Source organism: Apodemus sylvaticus, chromosome X, assembly GCF_947179515.1.
Source record: "Apodemus sylvaticus chromosome X, mApoSyl1.1, whole genome shotgun sequence".
NCBI classification, from domain to species: Eukaryota; Metazoa; Chordata; class Mammalia; order Rodentia; family Muridae; genus Apodemus; species Apodemus sylvaticus.
Genome location: NC_067495.1, coordinates 11,943,599 through 11,950,635, shown reverse-complemented (window position 1 = coordinate 11,950,635; position 7,037 = coordinate 11,943,599). Strand labels below are relative to the sequence as shown.

At 44.5% G+C, this 7,037-nt stretch overlaps 2 pseudogenes; one reads left to right on the top strand and one right to left on the bottom strand.

Annotated features, from left to right (window-relative positions):
- Positions 1–960, bottom strand: LOC127675715 (uncharacterized protein C12orf29 homolog; annotated as a pseudogene).
- Positions 961–4,919: 3,959 nt separating this feature from the next.
- LOC127675532 (myelin-associated neurite-outgrowth inhibitor-like) lies at positions 4,920–5,467 on the top strand (annotated as a pseudogene).
- The last annotated feature ends 1,570 nt before the right edge of the window (positions 5,468–7,037 follow it).

Sequence of the window (7,037 nt, the reverse complement as noted above, 5' to 3'; positions counted from 1 at the left end):
TTACACATCAAGTATAATGTCTTTGAGCCTATCAAATTTCTGTTTATCTACTTTCAAAAACTGATTAAACAAAGACTGGTTATCAAAAGCACAGCCATATTTGTTCAGGTTCATGTTAATAATAACTGATTTGGTATTCATGTAAGTATCTGGAAGTGGCCAGAATAAAGCAAGATGGTGGTGGTGGACCTTAATTAAAAAGCCGTCACAGCAATGCCACACAATCCCTTCAATCTGACCCTCTCTGCAGTCTTCAAACCAGGACAGCAGGTTCGTTGTGTTTCAGTGTAGGCAGATTTCCGACCTGGAATGCTCCATGTGGTGTAAGAAAATGTAATGGGTATTTCTTGCTTCCTAGCCCATATGGGTTTCCATTGATATTTGTTCCTATCAGCTCCAGAGTTTGCTCTAAGAGATCTGACAGGGGAACAACACTAATTTCCAAAACTCCAGGATCATCAGGATGGTGCCTTAGTACCAGGGCAATTCCAAACTCATAATTGACTACAGATGAGTGCCAGCAATATTGTTTGCTGTCCTTTTCTACTGGTACCCAACCAGGAATGTGCCTGTTTTCATTAGGTACTGACTTCCCGTTCTGTTTTTCTATTTCCTTTGCTGGTATCCAGCACTCTGGGATAGGCTTGAAGTCTTCCTCTTTTGTGCTTTCTTTTGAATGTGGAAATTTTTTAAATCTTTGTCTGCTTGCTTGTTAGGTGTTCTATCTAGTTGAGCCCAACGGTATGGCTGACCTCTGTAGTTAGTGACATAGCAGCATGTTCCGTCCACTTTTTCTGTTGCAACCGCATTGTACACATCTGCATCAAATGCCTTTTCACTTAGTGTTTCAGTTGCCAAAACTTTACATGGTTGATGATCCCACTTGGCTGAAGGCTCAGTTTTTACGTCCGTCACAAACACACACGGCATCTTCCACTGCACAGAGCCTAGGTGGTTCATGGTGCCCACGCGCAACCTGTCTCCACTGCGCTGGGACCCCGGGGGGAGAGGTCTGCAGCAAGAAGCAGAAAGAATACAAACACCATCCAGAGGATCCAAACAGCCGAGACTGCTGTTCTTACCATGGGGTCTCCTTCCTCCTCAGCTTCTTCCAGCCTTTCCTCAATTCAACCACAGGAGCCCCAGGCTTCTGTCCATTGGTTGGTTATCTGCATCTGGCTCTTTCAGCTGCTTGTTGGGACTCTTGGAGGGCAGCCATGCTAGGCTCCAGTCTGCAAGCACACCACAGCACCAGGAACAGTCTCAGGCCCCAGGACCTCCCCTTGAGCTGGATCCCAATGTGGGCCTGTCACTGAACCTCCTTTCCCTCAGTCTCCTCTCCATCTCTGCCCTGCAGTTCTTTCAGACAGGAACAATTGTGGGTCAGAGTTTTTGACTGTGGGATGGCGACCCCAGTCTCCGCCCCACTTGATGTCCTGTCCCTCCACTGGAGGTGGACCCTACAAGTTCTCCCTCCCACTGTAATGCATGCCATTCAAGGTCCCTCCCTTTGAGTTCTGAGAGTTTCTCACCTTCCAGGACCTGTAATACTAATTGTAGCACCACACCAGAACTCTGACTGACCAAGAATGGTATGGTATATGAGACAACAGCCTGTGCATCTGTAACTGAGGCAGTACACAGTACTCTCCGTGGACAAAATACACGTTATTTAAAATGTTGCACAAGGGCATATTCGTCTATAACAATGTATATACAAATGTATGAACTAGTGCAAAGATATTTAAATGCCATCTATAACAAAGGATACAGGCTTAATCATTAGATTCTGAAGCTGCTTGATTCAGAACACCAGCACATAAGTTCCTAAGTGGACTAGAATTGTTAAGATCTCAGTTAAAATGATAATAAATTTACAACAGCGAGAAGTTTGTCCTGTCAGTTAACATCACAGTAATACACTGACTGTAAGAGAAGTGGTGGCCAATATACAGAGAAGAAAATACATGAGCTCATTAACAGAGGACCGCCCCAGGACAGTAACTGAACAAGATTACATGACAGCAGGGAAAACATGTCTGCAACTGAAGGAGAACCCAGTGGCACCCCTGGAAATCACAAGTGCATGTGATTCTCATCAGTGTTTTGAAAAACAGATGCAATTCTATCATGGAGAAATTGAAATTCCTTTAACAACAATGCATACCTGCTAACTTACACACCTCTGAAGTGGTTTGCATCATGACAGCAGTACATAGATTTCAGTGCCATGGAATAGAGAAAAACACTGTGGAAAAGGGCAGTAGTATTGCAAGAGCAAGAACTTTCCAATACCAACACAACAAATACAGTTCTGTGCTGTAGCAGAAGTGCTGGTTGATATACTGGGAAGATAGCAGGTGATATTGTCTTTATAGACGTGCAAGTGGTCAATGGCTGAACTTTAGTGGAATAGTTAAGTAGTCCTTACACATCGATAAATGAAGCAGTTTGCTGTTTCTTCTTTGAAAACACATGTTCCTGTGACTTAAATGACTCCAAACCAACATTGTTCAACTGCAATAAAATCTAAATTCTGTTTGCTAGTAAGTGAACTGTTTTGTTCACACAATTCTGAAATTGCTTACATCTGAACAACAGGAAATACAATCCTAAGTACATCAGGATTATTACGAACACAGTGGAGGAGGCTGGAGAGATGGCTCAGTGGTTAAGAATACTGGCTGCTCTTCCAGAGGTCCTGAGTTCAATTCCCAACAATCACATGGTGGGTGACAGCCATCTACAAGGGGATCAGATGCCCTCTTCTGGCATTTGCGTGTATATGTGGCAGAACACTCATACATTAAATAAATTAAAGAAAAAAAGAATGCAGTGGAAGGTGGGCAGTCGAGGTGCACAGCTTTAATTGCAGCACTTGGGAGGCAGACACAGGGGAATTATAGTCTACAGAGTGAGTTCCAGGACAGCTAGGGCTGTACAGAGAAAACCTGTCTCGAAAAACACCAAAAACCAAAAAGAATACAGTGGAAATTATATTACTTTTACAACATCAAGAACTTTGTTATACCGATGCAACTCACAGAGATGTAGTGTGACATAAGAGGTGATTGATCTGAAGGAAAGTAGAGGACCTGAGATTCTAACTGTGGCACTGAATCAGAACACTCATATAACTATTTCAAAGTTTATTTCAGTACTGAATCCAAGTGTGTTTCTAACTTAACTGAAAATCATTCTAATGCTCCAAATTATTTCAATGTTTTCTGAATAAAGATTTGTTTTATTTAAATAAACAGAGAATATTTTGTGTTGTCTCTGATACATGAAATTCCAGGACATCAAGCACAATATACCACACATGCTGCAATGTTGAGTGCTTTCCCTAATACACAATGGTGCAGGACTTTGGCAGACCTAATGGAATTGGTGGGAAATTTGTTTTAGAGAGGTCATTAAAGGATTTTTTTCATCATGAAGATTGTGACTTTGTCCCATTATCAGAGAGACAGAGGCTATTTGGACTTACTTGTAATTGAAGAATTACTGGATCATTAGAGGTTTTGAAATTTGCGGAGCTAAGAGATTTTTTTTCCTTCAGAAACAGTGCTCCAGGATTCTGATAGCCCTAAGATGACTGTAGTTTCTCAGCTGCCCTGGCAATAGCTCAAAGTACAGTCCTAAAGGTGGATGATAACTGAAAATCTAAGAAAGGAATGACCAAATGGATTGTCCAGGCTTTCCCAACTGCCCAGATTTAACTTGTTCATAGAATCCCTCAGAGAGAACCTACCTCAGACTTGAAGTGATTAGGAATTTCCACTTACCAGGAAAAACACTAAGTTTTTCAGTTGCCTTTCAAGGACTAGTGATCCAGGGTGGTCAGGAAGAGCTGGACAAGTAAGATCAAAATGGAATATACTAGTGCAGGGTTCAATGGCAAGAAGCACTTCACACCAGGGTTGTGGACCTTTTGCTTGCCCTGTACACTAGTTACCCCAGGATATGCTGACTCGTTGAAACACATCTTTATACAGAAGCTCAGAGTTTCCCTCACATCTAGACTTCATCATTCCACCTTTTGCTGTGCAGTTGTTAGTGTCACAAACTTTTTGGCTATGTCTAGTAGCTGTTTCTGAAGTATTTCCATTTATCTTTGTCTAATTTAACCCTAATTGAATTCTCTCCTTTTCTCAAGGAGACACTTATGTTCAACGTGTTGATTCTTTGCCTTAGGTGCATAGAGAGCATACAGTTTGGAGATGGAAAGGTTAGCAGTGACTTAGCCATATGCTCTGTGTTGGAATTTGTGCTAGCAGCTTGAGCACTAGCTCTGTGTGCCTATGAACTGAGTGCTGCTCGTCCCATTCCATTTTACGTCATGGAGAATTAATTCCACTTGTTAAAGCAAAGGCTACTTACTAAGTTAATGTTATTTTCTGTACAGAAATTAAATCTTACTTTTAGCCTTTTGCAAACATCCCCCCCCCCAAGCTGAGACTCAGCTACTCAAAACAACAATAATTCTCAGATAGTCATCATTAGACAACTGGAGTTTTTGTTGGTTTTGTAGTCTACTATACCTTCTTAGGGTGTTGAACATTCCACATTCAAAAGGTTTGTAAGGTGGTGGATAATGTCCCTTCAGTGTTTATTTTAAAATAAATAAAATAAGTTCTTGACTTTTAAAAAAATAGAGAGAGAAGAAAACTTCCCTAACCTAAAGAAAGAAATGCCCTGAGGTCGTGAACTGCAGTGTCTGTGCAGTGTTGGTGGTAGCAGGAGGCTGCGGTGAGGCGGGCTGGAGGCAGCGGGCGGGGGGGGGGGGCGGGCAGGGGAGCCTAGCGGTTGGTAGCAACCTGGCATCGTCTGGGCACTGCCCGTCGCGGAGCCACACGCCATGCCGGCTCAGGCCTGCATGTACCAGTCCCGGAACCGTAGGCCACCTTCTTGAAATCATGAATTCTGTTTATAGCCCTGAGTCTTCTGGGGTTCCCTATGCAAATGCTAAAGGAATTGGCTATCCAGTTGGTTTTCCTGTGGGCTTTGCAGCAGCCCCTGCCTATTCTCCTAACATGGACCCTGGAGCGAATCCTACCTTCCACACAGGCTACACTCTTGGCTCACCTTACAAACTGTTCTGTCCCCAACCAGCGGAGCTGTGCTACCATACTCCTCTTCCCCCAATCCTTCCCAGAGGGCTGTGTACCCAGTGAGAAGTGCCTATCCCCAGCAGAGTCCGGCGCCCAGCAAGGTAAGTACTATACACAACCTCTGTGTGCAGCGCCTCCTCACATCATGGTGCAGCCCAATGGCAGGCCAGCAATGGTCTACCCTGCTCCCATCCCTCCTCCTTAAGCAGTGGGGGTCACTAGGTACCCTGCTGACTGATCATTCTCCAACTCCTGTAGCCCCACACCCAGCCCCAGGAACGCCCATCTACAGCTATATGCCTCCCCCGCCCCCTCTCCCGCCAGTGGTGATTGCCCTGCAAATTAGCAGTTGAGGTTGGAGCTGTGCAGTCACTCCATTGAGTTCCACAGCTGGTGCTGCAGGCCCTGGGCCTCTAAGCAGGACTTTCTTCCTAATGCTTAGCCTAACACTTGGCTAAACATGGCTGTGCCGCAGCCCAGCAGGTCCCAGCTCACTAGTCTGCAACTAACTCTGCCTTGGTTTTAAAGCAAATCCTGTTTTGTGGACTGCCTGGCAAATTTTTAGCCAACAGTGATGATAAAAAAAAGGGAGTATTACTTTATTCTGAATCATATCTAGTTGAATGCATGTTTATAAAAACAAACAAAAACAAGGCTTGTGCAATCTACCTGCAGTGACTGATGTAAAACCATCATACACAAAACCCCATGGACTGGACCGTGTTCACTGCCTGTCACTCATGCACCTCTGTGATGGACCGAGTCTCTGTTACATGCCTGCAAGCCTGCAAGGAATGTCCTCACTGAAGCGTGGGGAGGGGAGACTGGAGGGGACTCTGGGTGCTGGGGCTGCCGGGTGTGGACACAGCCTGGTTTGTTTTCTTTTGGGCACTGACTGACTGATTCTGGAAGGATCTGCAGGGACAGGGGTGCAGAGACAGAGAGAGAGAGAGAGAGAGAGAGAGAGAGAGAGAGAGAGAGAGAGAGAGAGAGAGAGAGAGAAGCACCTTCAGCAGCTCCAGACAGCAGCAGGGAGAGCAGGACCCCTGTCCTTCTACCTGAATCTTATCAGGGAAATACAGGAGCGTGGTGAGCGGTCCAGCTGTCCCGAAGAATGGTCTGTGTGTCCGAGCAGGGTCTGCCATCTGAGTTTACGCTGTATGTCTTACAGGATAATGTTTTGTGTATCTGTTGGAACTGTTAGAAAAGCCCATTGTAGAAGGAAAGTGTCTTCCTAGGAGGGAAGATGTCAGAGAGAAGCAGCCACACTGAGGCACTGTTGTCTTTTGCTTTATTTCACTTAAGGATCAGTTCCTTCCCCTTCCCCCCCTCCCGAGAATAATTGAGTCAGCTAAAGACACAGGCACTGCTTCTGCTTCTGCTGCTTCTGTTTCTGCTTCTGCTTCTGCTGCTGCTGCTGCTGCTGTTTGCAGTTCAGAGTATTGGAACCTGTGACAGTGGAAATTATATTACTTTTACAACATCAAGAACTTTGTTATACCAATGCAACGCACAGAGATGTAGTGTGACATAAGAGGTGATTGATTTAAAGGAAAGTGGAGGACCTGAGATTCTAACTGTGGCACTGAATCAGTACACTCATATAACTACTTTGTTGTTTACATCAGAATTTAAGTGGAAAATATCATCCTCAGTGAAGTAACCCAATCAAAAAAGAATACACATGGAATGCAATCTCTGATAAGTGGATATTAATTAGCCCAGAAGCCCTGAATACCCAAGGTACAATTAGCATAACAAATGACTCCCATGAAGAAGTAAGGAGAGGACCCTGATCCTGGATAGTCTTGATCCAGCATTGTAGGGGAGTACCAGGACAGAGAAAAGGGAGGGGGTGATTGGAGAATGGGTCTCCACCCATTCTAAGAAGAAGGCTTATGGGACATATGGGGAGGGAGAACT